Source organism: Sciurus vulgaris, assembly GCF_902686455.1.
Source record: "Sciurus vulgaris genome assembly, chromosome: 1".
NCBI lineage: Eukaryota > Metazoa > Chordata > Mammalia > Rodentia > Sciuridae > Sciurus > Sciurus vulgaris.
The window spans coordinates 25,706,276-25,723,408 of NC_136461.1; the positions used below are offsets into that span (position 1 = coordinate 25,706,276).

The window sequence follows — 17,133 nt, forward strand, 5'->3', positions numbered from 1 at the left end:
TGTTAAATTGTTTCATACCAGTAGGTAGCTTGCTTTTTTTTTTTTTTTTTTTTACAACTACAGAAGATTTCATTGTGTGAATATTGCTTGCTGATTGCTGACACATTTTTATTTGCAGTCATTTGCTATTATAAACATTGCTTCCATTTAATACTTTGTACATGGATCATATTGTACATGAATGTGTTACCCTAAGATGAAACTGAATTCCTAGGTCAGAAAATTTGTACATTTTTAAATTTATGACAGATATTGGCCAAATTGCTTTCCCTAAGGATTGTGCTAATTGATAGTCCCACCAACAATGCACAAGAGTCCCTATGTTCTCAAATCTTTGTAAGTCTAGTCAGCAAACATTTTGATCTGGGCTGGAGATGTAGGTTGGTGGTAGAACTTAAAAACCCAACACAGGAATCTCTGGGTTCCACCCCAAGTACTGCAAAGAAAAGTAAATGTGTTATTAGTTGAAAATGGTATTTTAATCTCAGGGGAGTTTTTGTTTAAGAATAAGGTTGAATATCTGTTTATTTGAGCCATTTGTATCTCCTTTTCTCGAACTGTCACATTTAAACATTAAAATTAAGATATGGTGTGTTTTTTATTTATACATCCCATCTGAATGACAACAAAAATTAAGCTGTTTTTTGAAATATTATTTTTCAAATAAATAACCATGGAAGAAAGGATTCTTTGCTTTCTTTACACTTTAGAAAAGTTTAAATTTGCTATTTAAACTTTTAAGAGATCTGTTCTCCAAGAATTTGATGGTAAAAAAAAATCTGGGCTTAGAATTTTGGGAGTTTTTGAGGAATATTTGTCTCTGGCACCTTTCTTTTTGTCTCATTCATTTTTATAATTTCATAGCTTTTTCTATAAAGAGGATTTTGTTGAGGCTTTGTTTCATATGTATTTGCTTAGAGTTTTGAAAAGTATTCTTAATTTCTGTATGCCTGTTCTGACTTTATTCATTGATCTATATTCATGTTTTCTTTCTTAACTAAGCTAACAAGATTCTATTTAGTAGTTTTTTTTAACACATTCTTGGATTTATCAGTCCTGCTTTTTAAAATATTATTAAAATATTAGGTTGGTTTTAACATATATATAAGTACAAAGATCATAAGTAACACCCAGTCCTATTAAGTCATCATAATTCACTGTACTTCTGGACTTTAATTTCTGAAGTAAAATATTATAGATTAAATTGAAGCCCCCTTGCAATTATTTCCTGATAACATTCCCTTTGTTTTTTTCCAAAGGCAGTGATTATTTGATGCATGTGCATATGTAATTTTTTAACTAATACACAGTCTGGATTTATATGTGTACAGATTTTATACAAGTTGCATTGTACATCTTTTCAGTTTGTCTTATTTCACTCTGTTGTTTTTGAGGTTTGTACATGTATCTTTAGTTCAATTTATTTTAACTGCTGGATAATATTCCATTCTATAAGTATACAAGTTAATACTGCTGTGTTTAAATTGGCATTTTATATTGCGTCTAGTTTTGCACTTTGTACTACTCAGCCAAGCATGTCCAGATCTTTGTACTTTCAGCAGATATTTATTGAGCAAGTACTGTGAACCAGATAGTATTCTAGCTGCTAGAGATCTGGCAGAGAATAGATAAAACCCTGGAATTCAGTGGGACGTAATTATTGCCTCACACATGCTAGGAAGATGTTCTACCACTGAGCTACATCCTCAGCCTTTGTTTTTTTGTGTTTTGTTTTTGTTTTTTAACTTTGAGAGAGTCTTGCTAAGTTGCCAAGACTTGCCTTGAACTTGGAATCCTGCCTCAGTCTCCCAGGTACCTTGGATTACAGGCATACACCATTAGGATCAGCCCTTGTTTTTAGTTTTCTAATGTAGAAATCCAATAATGAAGGCTGAGGTTGTGGCTCAGTGATAGAGCACTTACCATGTGAGGCACTGGGTTTGATCCTCAGCACCACATATTAAATAAATAAAGTCCATTGGCAACTAAAAAAAATTTTTTTAAATAAAGGTATTGTGTCCATTTACAACTTTAAAAAATCCAATAAAGATACTAAAAGAGATTGTTTACCATCATGTACATTGATGACAGAAAACAACACTTGCATGCTTCACTAGAATAACAGAAGTTTGAGGGCTATGGCCATTTAAGGCCTATCCAACCCACCCATCTCTGGGACACCAGTTGGGAAGGTTCGCTCAAGAATACTTAACCTAGCTGGATGTTGTGGCACACTCCTGTAATCCCAGTGGCTCTGGAGGATTGTGAGTCCAGAGCCAGCCTCAGCAACTTAGCAAGGCCCTAAGCAACTCAGTGAAACCCTGTCTTAAATAAAATAGAAAAAAGGACTGGGGATGTGACTCAGTGGTTTAGTGTCCTGCCTTCAAACCCCACTACCAGAAATTTAAAAAGAATACTTAGCCTAGAAGTGGACTTGGAGGTCAAGGCTATGTTCATAATCCACTTTAACTTGACCATGGGTTCCATTCCCAACAAAAGTGTCTGTTGCTGCAAATTTTTGCCTATATTTGGTTTTATCATTTTCCTATTTTTTTCCACTATATTGATTTAAAAAAAAAAAAAAAGGTGTTAGTTAACTCAGTTTTGAACACTTAACTGCACATTTTCATTCCTTGTATTGTAAGGAAGTTGCATAATACTAAAAGTTTCCTCAGGTTAGCATTGTTTACCATGTATGTTTTTCAATCATTTTCTGTGATTTCTATCTTGTTATAGATCAAAGGTTGGGGGTTGTTTGGTTTCATTTTTAAGTCTGTGATGGAAGGGTCTAGACCCCAAAGGAAGACTATGTTAAGTATAATGAATGTCTTTGAGGAATGCCTCCTGTATAATCTGGTACGTTTCTCAGTGCTTTACATGTATTATTTCATTTAGTTTTTACAACAACCTTTCCTTTACAGAGGAAACTAAGGTTATGGATCACAACTAATAAAGGCAAAAGGTAGTAATTGAAAAAAGGCAGTATGACTGCCTTTAGATCATCGTTCTCTGCTACCTCTTAAATCATCATCACTAGCAAACATTCCTAAATAAAAAGTTGCCTACCAGACGTGCATTAAAGAAGTAAGGTTGGGCTAGGGATGTGGCCCAGTGGTACAGCACTTGCCCATCATGTACAAGTCCCTGGGTTTAATCCCAGCACTGCCAAAAAAAAAAAAAAAAAAAGATGTCAAATAGTCATGTAGTTTTTGATCTCCCCATATCCCTCCATATATATATATGTCAATTGGGATAGTTAAAGGCGAAATCTGTGTCCATCAGCTACAGCAAATCTTGGTGACAGATATCACCAGAGTCCCAAAATATGAACAGATCGTAATGAACTCAAAAAATAGCTATGAAACCTAAGTGGGATTGACTATATAGAAGCTAATAGAGGGAAAACTGAGTTAACGGATGACGTGAGGATTGGAAGATCCTCCAAGTCAACAGGTTCTGAAAAACATGGCATGTCAACTTGTGAACAGCCAAATTGAAGGTTGCATTTAAGGTGCATTTAAGGCAACTGCAGTTGTGAAGATATTGGAGATATTGGAAGGTTTAAGTTCTTAGAAACTTTTGAAACTAACAAACTTCATTCCAAAACAAAACCCCTTTAAGGTAGTAAACGCCACATGGAGCAGAACAGGGACAACAGAAGCAAAAGAAAGGTATTGTTAGAAGTGAGAGAAGCAGGGGAAGCAGATCTTGAGTACTAGGCTGTTGTCATTTTGGGGAAAATAGAATTTCCTGACCCTTGAGTCAAGAGAACCTATTCTGTCCCCTGAAGTACAGGAAAATGTACTTCATATAAAACTGAGCAACAGAATTATGGAATAATATTTTAAAAATTATAAAAGAGCAAAGGGTAGAAAAGTAGCTCACTGGTAAGAGTACTTGCCTAGTATGCAGGAGGCCCTGGGTTTGATCCCCAGCAGTGCACACACAAATTTAATAAAATAGCAGAGTAAATCCCTACCAAACAGGTAAGAACTAACTTTCAAAAAAATTTTATAGAAAGTGACCAGGTGCATTAGAATCCCAATGACTTGGGAGGCTGAGGCAGGAGAATCACAAGTTTGAGGCCAACCTCGGCAATTTAATGAGACCCTGTCTCTAAGAGGACTGGGCATATAGTTCAGTGGTAAAACACTCCTGGGTTCAATCCCTAGTAAAAAAAAAAAAGATAAAAGATAAAAGTTATATATAAAATTACGTTAGCCAGGCAGAGTTGCACACATCTGTAATCCCAGCTACTCAGAAGGCTGAGGCAGGAGGATCCCAAGTTGAGGCCTGCCTCAGCAACTTAGTGAGACCCTGTCAAAAAATTTAAAAAGGACTGGGGATGTAGCTTGGTGTTAAAAGCACCCCTGATTCAATCACCAGTGTGTGGAGGGTGGGAACACAAACACACAAAAAAGGCTTTAAAAATTAAACTAGAAGAACTTAAGTAAGAGAAAACTCAATGATTAATTCACTTAATTCTTAAAAGAAATAGAGTGTAGAAAGGAGAAAAGTGTAAGTCAAAAGAATATGCTTTGGGCTGGAGATATGGCTCAGTTGGTAGAGTGCCTCCCTCACATGCACAGGCCCTGGGTTCAATCCCCAGGACTGAAAACAAAAACAAAAAACAACAAAAAAAAATGCTTAAAAGGAATTCAAAACTGGTATTGAATAGAGAAGACTCAATATTCATGTATTAGGAATCTTCAAAGAAATCCAAAGCAATGGGAAAGACTAGCAATCCAAAGAGAAATACAAAGACTTAAATGTGCCAATCAAACTTATCTCATTTCACACCCACCCTCTTCTATGTAAAGTAGAAGTTGGAACTCTGCGAACCACTTTTCTGCTGGATCCTGTCTGCCAATAGCAGCACTAGAGGGAGACTGCAGGACTGGAGATTTGTTCTTTCCTCCACTTCCTGTGTGCTCACCGTCAGCTCTGGGGCTCTTGGGAGCATCAGTCCAGCACTGCTGCTTCCTTCTGGCAGCAGTACCTCCTTTCCTAGCAGCAGCTGAGTCCAGGTTGCAGTGCACACAGCTTGAGAGAAGTTGCTGTTATGCCCACTGGCCTTAAGAGACTCAGGCCCCAGCCAGCTCGCACAACCTTTTCGGGATTCCAGGTGTTAGACCCAACCAAGCTCAGAGAACAATACCAGTGCCCCTCAAAGGTTACTTTTTTTCTCCATGGGCCCCCCCCTCAATTTTAATAATTCCTGTGTTCTTTCTTTGTTCCTTCATCTCTGGGGACTTTAGCTGCTACTTCTATGACAGCCTGGTGTTTTCTTTGCATCCTCTCAAGAAACTAGTTAGTTTATGCTTAGTTAATATGTTTTTTAACATTTTCTCTATTCCAAAAGTCAGGTTTCTGTCTCCTGATTACATCCAGGCTAATGCACTATAATTCAAGAGAATTTACTTGAAATTTAAAAGATGTGAAGGACTCTGGAAGTAGCTCAGTGGTATAATGTATTCTTACAATATGCAAGGTCCTGGGTTCAATCCCCAGGATCAAAAAAAAAAAAAAAAAATGAAAATGTTGAAAAGACACACCGAGTACTCAGGAGCATTAGCCCAAAATAGTCAAAGACCTAAAAAAAAAAATAAAGTCAGGTGCAGAGGTGCACAACAGTAATCCCAGCCACTCAAGAGGCTGATGCATAAGGGTCACAAATTTCAGGCCAGTCTGAACAATTTAGCAAGACCCCATCTTGAAATAAAAACTAAAAAGGGCTGGGTATGTAGCTTGGTGGTAGACCACCCCTACATTCAATCTCTAATACTGTATTGCAAACAAAACAAAACAAAAAAAGATTTTTTGTTTTGTTGGAATTGTCAAATGCAGAATGTACATTAACAAAGGATGAAATGTTTAAATAAGTAAAAGGCTGGGGATATAGCTTAGTGGTAAAGTGCTTGCCTAGCACATGCCACGCCCTGGATTTGATCCCCAGCACTGCAAAATTTAATTATGGATTTACAAAATGATCAAGCAACAAAAACAAAGTATTAAGCAAAAAAAATAAAATAAAAAATAAAATATTAAACATGTTTGTAAAAGGACCAAATCTTATTTAAGAAATAAAAGGTATAATTACTGAATTAAAAATCACAATGGAGAGATCCAAGATGGCAAGACTAGAGGGAGGCTGCGTTCCTTGTCACTCTGTAACTACGGTTTCAAGCAGAGGATATCTGTTTTCTGAGAGGCAGTTTTTGCTCCTTATCGATCCCCTGCTGTTTACCCCATTTGTCTGCTGTGATGACCTACAGTCTGCCAGCATATTGATGCCCTTTTTGAGTGCAGATTACTCACTGTCAGGCACCTATCATCCCCATTTGCCTGCCTCTCGCCTGTCCATCACCTTCCTTACACCTATCCATCATCCAACACACAAGGTTCACCTCCTGATCGTCCGACAACAGTCAGCAAACTGATCGCTGACCGCCAGTGAAGCACCAGCTGCCTGCTGTTGCCTGGAAGTTCACTGCTACTGTACCTGCAGGTTTGATTACAACGTGGCTGCTGCCATTTTGAGACAACAGCCCAGGCCCCATAGGACCCCTGGCCGACTGACTGAGCCCCGTCAGTCCAGAATCCCTCAGCCAAACAATCACTCCCTGCCTCTGGGGGCCCTCACATCAACTGACTGCTGCCTTGCCAGCCAGGACCCCCAGACCAACTGACTGCGCCCTATCACCAGGACACTGAATAACTGATTGCAAACCGGCCTCCCAGAGGATTCCGCCACAACCACACCAAACACACCCAACCTCAGGATCCCTGCCTGACCAACCACATCCCACCTACAGGACCTCCACTGACCACGTCCACACCCTGAGCTGCAGCTCCCCGTTTGCCAACACATTTCAAGCCAGAGCAGCCATCTTGGATATCCTGGAAGCTGTAGCTCTGATAGTCAGGTAGGGGCAAAATCCCCACCTGAGATGCCTGCTGGAGGCTTGAAGCTCATTGTCAGGTACCCTCTCAATGCATCGGCTACTGAACACTGGGAGGTTTCATTACTATATGACTGTTATACTTGAGATTTTTCTTTTTTCTTCCTTATTGAAAATTTTTTTTATTTCTTTAACTTGTTCTTGCTCTCATTTTCCTTATTGTTACCTGTTCCCTCAGAGTCTCTCCCTTTTTTGCATGCTAACATCCAATTTCTTTTGATTACGCTCTCACCCTTTGTATTATCTAGAACTTATGTATATTCTTTTCTTATCCCATTAACAGCCACATTCTACATCCCTCTGCATCCTCTTGTCCTCCATTAGAAACTGCAGACCTTATTGCAAATCATATGTGTTTTACTGAAGATAATATTTGACTCATTCTGTTTATTATGACAACTTTATTATTGTCCTCATAGGGGCTATTTGGTCTAGGATTGCATAGTGTTTGATTTGGGCACTGCTAATATTATCTCCCCTTAAAGAAAGGGTTTTGGAAACCTATAGGGCCACTATAAGCCTATAGGGGGAAATCTGCAATACCCCAGATCTGCACTGCTAGAGGGGAAGATACACGAACAACATGAAAAAACAAGGGAAGAAAATGATCCAAACACATCTAGATTCTATATTCATAGAATCCAATGACAGCATGTTAGAAGAAATGTCAGAAAAGGACTTCGGATTATACATGATTAAGATGATTCGCGAAGCAAAGGATGAGATAAGAGAGCAAATGCAGGCAATGAATGATCATTCCAATAAGCAGTTGAAAGAGCAACTGCAGGAAGCAAAAGATGATTTCAACAAAGAGATAGAGATTCTCAAAAAAAAAAAAAAAATCATTGAAGTGAAGGAAACAATAAACCAAATAAAAAACTCAATCGAAAGCATCACCAAAAGACTAGACCAATTGCAAGACAGAACCTCAGACAATGAAGACAAAATATTTAATCATGAAAATAAAGTTGCCCAAACAGAGAAGATGGTAAGAAATCATGAATGGAATCTCCAAGAACTATAGGACATCATGAAAAGACCAAATTTAAGAATTATTGGGATTGAGGAAGGCACAGTGATACAAACCAAAGGAATGAACAACCTATTCAATGAAATAATAGCAGAAAATTTCCCAAACCTGAAGAATGAAATGGAAAATCAAATACAAGAGGCTTACAGAACACCAAAGGCACAAAATCACAACAGATCCACACCAAGGCACATTTTAATGAAAATGCCTAACATTCAAAATAAAGATAGGATTTTGAAGGCAGCGAGAGAAAAGCATCAGATTACATATAGGGGGAGAACAATATGGACAGCAGCAGACTTCTCAACCCAGACTCTAAAAGCTAGAAGGGCCTGGAACAACATATTTCAAGCTCTGAAAGAACATGGTTGCCAACCAAGAATCCTATACCCAGCAAAATTAACCTTCAGATTTGAAGATGAAATAAAATCCTTCCATGATAAACAAAAGTTAAAAGAATTTACAAATAGAAAGCCTGTGCTACAGAATCTTCTCAACAAAATATTTCATGAGGAGAAAATGAAAAACAACAATGTAGGTCAGCAAATGGAGGAACTACCTTAGAGAAAAACCACTCAAAGGAGAAACCAAGCCAACTTAAAAACCAAAAATAAGCCAAATGACTGGGAATACAAATCATATCTCAACAATAACCCTGAATGTTAATGGCCTAAACTCATCAATCAAAAGACATAGACTGGCAGAATGGATTAAAAAGAAAAACCCAACAGTATGCTACCTGCAAGAGATTCATCTCATAGAAAAAGACATCCACAGACTAAAGGTGAAAGGATGGGAAAAAACCTACCATGCAAATGGGCTCAGTAAAAAAGCAGGGGTTTCCATCTTTAAATAAAGTGGACTTCAAGCCAAAGTTAGAAAGGATAAAGAAGGACATTTCATACTGCTTAAGGGAACCCTAAATCAGGAAGACATAATAATAGTAAATATTTATGCCCCAAACAATGGTGCATCCCTGTACATCAAACAAATCCTTCTCAATTTCAGAAATCACATAGACCACAACACAATAATTCTGGGTGACTTTAACACACAACACACCGCTGTCACCAGTAGATAGATCTTCCAAACAAAAACCAACCAAAGAAACCGTAGAAGTCAATATCACAATCAATAACCTAGACTTAATAGACATATATAGAATACTCCATCCATCAACGAGCGAATTCACTTTCTTCTCAGCAGCACATGGAACCTTCTCGAAAATAGACCATATGTTATGCCACAAAGCAGCTCTTAGGAAATGCAAAACAATAGAGATACTGCCTTGTGTTCTATCAGATCATAATGGACTGAGAGTAGAAATCAATGACAAAATAAAAAACAAAAATTACTCCAACACCTGGAGACTAAATAATATGCTATTGAATGAAACACGGATAACAGAAAACATCAGGGAGGAGATAAAAAAATTCTTAGAGGTAAATGAGAACGACAATACAACATATTGAAAATCTCCGGGACACTATGAAAGCAATACTAAGAGGAAAAATCATTGCATGGAGTGCATTCCAGAAAAGAATGAAAAGTCAACAACTAAATGACCTAACATTACAACTCAAAGCCCTAGAAAAAGAAGAACAGAATGACAGCAAAAGTAGTAGAAAACAGGAAATAATTAAAATTAGAGCTGAAGTCAATGAAATTGAAACAAAAGAAACAATTCAAAAAATTGACAAAATAAAAAGTTGGTTCTTTGAAAAAGTAAACAAAATAGACAAACCCTTAGCCACACTAACAAAGAGAAGGAGAGAGAAAACGCAAATTACTAAAATTCGTGATGAAAAAGGAAATATCACGACAGACACTGATAGACTGAGATACAGAACATAATGAGAAGCTACTTTGAAAATCTGTATTCCAACAAAATAGAAACTACAGAAGACATTGACAAATTTCTAGAGACATATGCTCCTCCCAAACTGAACCAGGAGGACATACACAATTTAAACAGATCAATACCAAGCAATGAAAAGAAGAAGCCATTAAAAATCTACCATCCAGGAAAAGCCCAGGACCAGACAGATTCTCAGCCAAGTTCTACAAGACCTTCAAAGAAGAACTCATTCCAATACTTCTCAAAGTATTCTAGAAAATAGAAAAGGAGGGTACCCTACCAAACTCATTCTAGGAAGCTAATATCACCTTCATACCCAAACCACGCAAAGACACATCAAGGAAACAAAATTTTGACCAATATCCTTGATGAATATAGATGCAAAGATCCTTAACAGAATATTGGCAAACCATATCCAAAAACATATTAAGAAAATTGTGCACCACAATCAAGTGGGGTTCATCCCTGGAATGCAAGGATGGTTTAACATCCGTAAATCAATAAACATAATCCATCATGTCAATAGACTTAAGGATAAGAATCATATGGTTATTTCAATTGATGCAGAAAAAGCATTCGACAAAATACAACACCCCTTCATGCTCAATACACTAGAAAAAATAGGAATAGTAGGAACATACCTGAACATTGTAAAGGCTATTTATGCTAAGCCCATGGTCAACATCATTCTTAATGGAGAAAACCTGAAACCATTCCCTTTAAAATCGGGAACAAGAGAGGGATGTCCTCTTTCACCACTTCTATTCAACATTGTCCTCAAAACTCTAACCAGAGCAATTAGGCAGAACAAAGAAATTAAAGGGATACGAATAGGAAAAGAGGAACTTAAGCTGTCACTATTTGCTGATGACATGATTCTATATTTAGAGGATCCAAAAACCTCCTCCAGAAAACTTCTAGAACTCATCGATGAATTCGGCAAAACAGCAGGCTATAAAATCAACACGCATAAATCTAAAGCATTTTTATATGCAAGCGACGAAACATCTGAAAGGGAAATGAGGAAAACAACTCCATTTGCAATAGCCTCAAAAAAATAAAATACTTGGAAATCAATCTAACCAAAGAGGTAAAAGATCTCTACAATGAAAACTACAAAACATTGAAGAAAAAAAATTGAGGAAGACCTTAGAAGATGGAAAGATCTCCTATGTTCTTGGATAGGCAGAATTAATATTGTCAAAATGGCCATACTACCAAAAGTGCTATACAGATTCAATGCAATTCCAATTAAAATCCCAATGATGTACCTTTCAGAAATAGAGCAAGCAATCATGAAATTCATCTGGAAGAATAAGAAACCCAGAATAGCTAAAGCAATCCCTAGCAGGAAGAATGAAACAGAAGGTATGGCAATACCAGAACTTCAACTATACTACAAAGCAATAGTAACAAAAACAGCATGGTATTGGCACCAAAACAGACAGGTAGATCAATGGTACAGAATAGAGGACATGGACACAAACCCAAATAAATACAATTTTCTCATACTAGACAATGGTGCCAAAATATGCAATGGAGCAAAGCTATCCTCTTCAACAGATGGTGCTGGGAAATCTGAAAATCCGCATGCAACAGAATGAAACTAAACCCCTATCTCTCACCCTGCACAAAACTCAACTCAAAATGGATCAAGGACCTTGAAATCAGACCAGAGACCCTGCATCTTATAGAAGAAAAAGTAGGTCCACATCTTCACCTTGTTGGCTTAGGATCAAACTTCCTTAGCTGGACCCCCATAGCACAAGAAATAAAAGCAAGAATCAACAACTGGGATAGATTCAAACTAAATAGCTTTCTCTCAGCAAAGGAAACTATCAGCAATGCAAAGAGAGAGCCTACAGAGTGGGAGAATATCTTTGTCACTCATACTTCAGATAGAGCACTAATTTCCAGAATATATAAAGAACTCAAAAAACTCTGCACGAAGAATACAAATAACCCAATCAACAAATGGGCTAAGGATATGAACAGACGCTTCACAGAAGATATACAAGCAATCAACAGATATATGAAAAAATGTTCACCATCTTTAGTAATAAGAGAAATACAAATCAAAACCACCCTAAGATTCCATCTCACCCCAATTTGAATGGCGATTATCAAGAATACAAGCAACAACAGGTATTGGAGAGGATGTGGGGATAAAGGTACACTCATACATTGCTGGTGGGACTGCAAATTATGCAGCCACTCTGGAAAGCAGTGTGGAGATTCCTTAGAAAACTTGGAATGGACCCACCTTTTGACCCAGCTATCCCACTGCTTGGCCTATACCCAAAGGTCTTAAAATCAGCATACTACAGATATACAGCCACATCAATGTTCATAGCTGCTCAATTCACAATAGCCAGACTGTGGAACCAACCTAGATGCCCTTCAATTGATGAATGGATAAAGAAACTGTGGTATATATATACAATGGAATATTACTCAGCTATAAAGAATAAATTTATGGCATTTGCAGGCAAATGGATGAAATTGGAGAATATCGTGCTAAGTGAGATAAGCCAATCTCAAAAATCCAAAGGGGGAATGATCTCATTGATAAGCGGATGCTGACACATAATGGAGTGTGGGAGGGGGGCAAGAATGGAGGAAGGGGGGACTATATAGAGGGAAAAGAGGGGTGGGAAGGGTGGGGGGGAGGAAAAAATAATGGAATGAATCAAACATCATTACCCTATGTAAATGTATGATTACGCAAATGGTATGCTGTTACCCCATGTACAAACAGAAACAACATGTATCCCATTTGTTTACAATAAAAATAAATTTTAAAAATGTATGTATATAACTGAAACTGTATTTTAATTGATTAGCAAACAGACAATAATTCTTAAGACCCTAAATAAGCAAATATATAATAAGTCTATGTATATTAGGACATGTGTATATATACTATTATATATGATGTATATTAAATAAGTATAAGAAATATGTATATATACTTTAAAAATCAAATATATACTAAATAAGCATATAAATTAGTATATATACTTATGTATCATATATATTAAATAAGTATATATCAGCATATATTTTTGCTTAAAGTCTGAAGAATAATTGCCTGTTTGCTAATCAATTAAAATTTAGATTCAGCTATGTACATATATTTTCAAAAGTGAAAAAAAAAAGCACAATGAATGCACATAACAACAGATTAAGTACAACTGAAGATAGAACTCATGACCTAGAAGATAAAATTGAAAAATATCAACAAAAATATAACACAGAGAGCTGGGCATGTTGAACCCCTGTAGTCCCAGCCACTTGAGAGGCTCAGGCAGGAGGATTGCAAATTTGAGAACAACCTGTGCAACTTAGAGAGAACCCATGTTTAAAAATTTTTTTTTAATTTTTTTTTTTTTAAACTTCAACACAGAGACATAAAGAAATGGAAAACAAGTGAACTCAGAAGGAAAGGTTCTAACATAATCTAACCAGAATCTCAAAGAAGGAAAAATCAAGGAATGAAGGAGAGGCAAGATTTGAAGAAATCATGGCTTATGATTTTCTAGTACTGGTAAAAGAGAGACATACAGGAAACACAACATATATCAAGTAGATAATAAAAAGAAATCTATTTCCAATCTATAGTGTCCTACAAAATGAAAAGACAAAGGAAGACCTTTAACCACAGACCAGTAAGATAACCAACAAGGAAGACAACTCAGATTGCCTTCAGACTTATCAACAACGGACAGGTCAGTGGAGTGTGTGTGTGAGCGTGTGTGTGCGTATGCAAGTGCGTGTTACTAGGGATTAAACCCAGGCCTCCCACATGCTAGGCAAGCACTGTATCCTTGAGCTACAGCCCCAGGCCTTATTTTATTTTGAACCTGTCTCACTAAATTGTCCAGACTGGCCTTGAACTTGTGATCCTCCTGCCTCAGCCTCCCAAGCAGCAGGAATTGCAAGCATGCACCACCTTGCTCTGCTAGCAAAACTATATTTAACCAATAAGAAAAAAATTATATAACCTCAAATTGTAATTGTGTATCCAGAAACTTTTTGAAGAATAATGGCAAAATGATTTTTTTTTTTTTTCAGAGAAAAACAGAAGAGTTCATCAACAAGAGGTCGTCACAAAGGAAATTTCTTAGGAATGTATTTTAAAAGAAAGAAAATGAAAGAAAACTCCCTTCTTGGCCCCCCACACTTGAACTGGGGAACTCAGAAGAGGAAGGCAGAATTAAAGGATCATGTGATGATACAGTAGGATTTATCTTGGTGGATTTAGGATGCTGGTACCATTTAGGTATAATTATGCAAAGCAAAGAATCCAGGAACAAATTTTCTGAAAAATATTTTAAAATAGGATTTTATATGAAAGAAACCACTTTGATCCTGAAAGAAAATAAACCAACATCAACAGCAGCAGTTGTACAACCTTAAACACAGAAACAAAGACAAAACTCGCCCCTCTGTGTGAACAACGTTGGCATCAACCACATAAGATTTTATGTACCATAAGAAAGCTCTTAAACGAGTAAGTAAAATATGTGCAAGTTGTTTTAAAGAAAAGGAAAATAATAGCTTCAAAAATTCTGAAAATGTAAGTAACAATAAACAAGAAGTTGGCAAATTTGGAAGTATATGTAGACAAATACTATCATAGTATTAATAATTTCCAATTTCTGGAATTAAAACAATGAACGACCAGACAGCAATAATTGTAATTTGAAAGGTAGAGTGATCAGATTAAATGTGTCCTAGCTACACTGATTTATTCCAGGGTTGGGTTATGATATCAATTAACTTTATACTCTATTATGAGGGCATAATATGGTACAGATATATTCCATAATATATATTATCTGTTATACGTTTATAAATTTTTTTTGGTACTGAGAATTGAAATCCAGGGACACTTTACCACTGAGGCTATATCACCTATCCTTTTTTTTAATTTGAGACAGGGTCTCACTAACTTGCTGAAGCTGGCTCAAACTTGGAATCCTCTGCTCCAGTCTTGCAAGCTGCTGGGAATACAGGAGTGGCGCACACCAACACCCAGTCTATATCATTCAAATTATTAAAAATGAACAGCATACAGCTTCAAACAGAAGAAGAAAAATGTAATAAAAAAATAGAACTCAATCAGTACAAAGGGGACAAAGAAAAGAGAGGAATTTTTTAAGTTCAACAAATAAATTTGAAAAATTAAGTGGCATAAACATCCAAATATATCAACAATCACAATAAAACTAGTGAAGTGCTGGGGTTGTGGCTCAGTGGTAGAGCACTTGCCTAGCATGTGTGAGGCACTGGGTTGGATCATCGGCACCACATAAAAATAAATAATTTATAATGTTTTTTAAAAAAACTGTAAGATAAAGTTGTCAAAAAATAGATATCACAGTGGATTAAAACTAAGCAAATAGGTCCACCACCCCCCTCCAGCCCATGACCCGCCTCCGTCCCCCGCCCGTCCCAGTCCAACCTCCGATCCGTTTAGTATGAAGGGGCTGTCCAAAAAGAAGAAGGAAAAGGGGGTGGCACAGATTCTCGCCCGCCCCGGACGTGGGAAGCGCCTGTGTCTGGCACAGCGGGTGTGAGACGAAGAGACAATCCTTCCCCGCCGCCCGGATAATCAAGAGTTTTGGCCGGACTTTTGAGCACACACCGAGATAGTGAGGGAGCCAGACGAAAGCACAGACTATGGCGCTGAAAACGGATTAATAAGGAACTTAGTGACTTGGCCCGTGACCCTCCAGCACAATGTTCTGCAGGTCCAGTTGGGGATGGATAATGTTTCATTGGCAAGCCACAATTCATGGGACCTAATGACAGCCCATATCAAGGTGGTGTATTCTTTTTGACAATTCATTTTCCTACAGACTACCCCTTCAAACCACCTAAGGTTGCATTTACAACAAGAATTTATCATCCAAATATTACAGTAATGGCAGCATTTGTCCTCGATATTCTAAGATCACAATGGTCTCCTGCTTTAACTATTTCTAAAGTTCTTTTATCCATTTGTTCCCTGCTATGTGATCCAAACCCAGATGACCCTTTAGTGCCAGAGATTGCACAGATCTATAAAACAGACAGAGATAAGTACAACAGAATATCTCGGGAATGGACTCAGGAAGTATGCCATGTGATACTACCTTAAAGTCAGAATAACCTGCATTATAGCTGGAATAAACTTTAAATTACTGTTCCTTTTTTGATTTTCTTATCCGGCTGCTCCCCTAACAGACCTCATCTTTTTTAATTTTATTTTTTGTTTACCTCCCTCCATTCATTCACATGCTCATCTGAGAAGACTTAAGTTCTTCCAGCTTTGGACAATAACTGCTTTTAGAAACTGTAAAGTAGTTACAAGAGAACAGTTGCCCAAGATTCAGAATTTTTTTTTAAATGGAGCATGTGTATTACGTGACCAATGTCTTCACTCTCACTTGGTTATGAGACTAAACCATTCCTCACTGCTCTAACATGCTGAAGAAATCATCCGAGGGGGAGGGAGATGGATGCTCAGCTGTCACATCAAAAGAAGCAGCATTATTCTAGAAGCATCCATTTTGTTTAAACCTTCCACTGTTAGAGATTTGAGGTTACATGATATACTTTATGCTCATAACTGATGTGGCTGGAGAATTGGTATTGAATTTATAGCATCAGCAGAACAGAAAATGTGATGTATTTTATGCATGTCAATAAAAAGAATGACCTGTTCTTGTTCTACAGAGAATGGGAAATTGGAAGTCAAACACCCCTTTGTATTCCAAAATAGGGTCTCAAAACATTTTGTAATTTTCATTTAAATTGTTAGGAGGCTTGGAGCTATTAGTTAATCTATCTTCCAATATACTGTATAATAAATGATGCAAGTTGTCAATGGATGAGTGATCAACTAATAGCTCTGCTAGTAATTGATTTATTTTTCTTCAATAAAGTTGCATAAACCAAAAAAAAAAAAAACTAAGCAAATATATTCTATTTAAAAGATACATATCTAAAACATAAATGGTCCAGACAGGTTGAGCATAAAAGGTAGATAAAGATACAGCTGGAAAACACTATCTTTAAAGAAAAGTGACTTAGTTACACTGACATTCTAAAAATAGACTCTATGCTAGGCGAAGTGGCTCACCCCTATGAACCTAGTGACTCAGGAGGCAGAGGCAAGAGGATCTCAAGTTCAAGGCCAGCCTGGCAACTTAGTGAGACCCTGCCTCAGAATAAAAAATAAAAAGGACTGGGGATATAACTCAGTGATAAATTGCCCCTGGGTTCAATCCCCAGTA

The 17,133-nt window shown here is 37.1% G+C and overlaps 1 pseudogene across 1 annotated transcript; it reads left to right on the plus strand.

Annotated features, from left to right (window-relative positions):
- Window positions 1–15,625: 15,625 nt before the first annotated feature.
- On the plus strand, window positions 15,626–16,565 carry LOC306655193 (ubiquitin-conjugating enzyme E2 D3-like; annotated as a pseudogene). The gene has a single exon. The product of its transcript is annotated as a ubiquitin-conjugating enzyme E2 D3-like (transcript).
- Window positions 16,566–17,133: the final 568 nt, after the last annotated feature.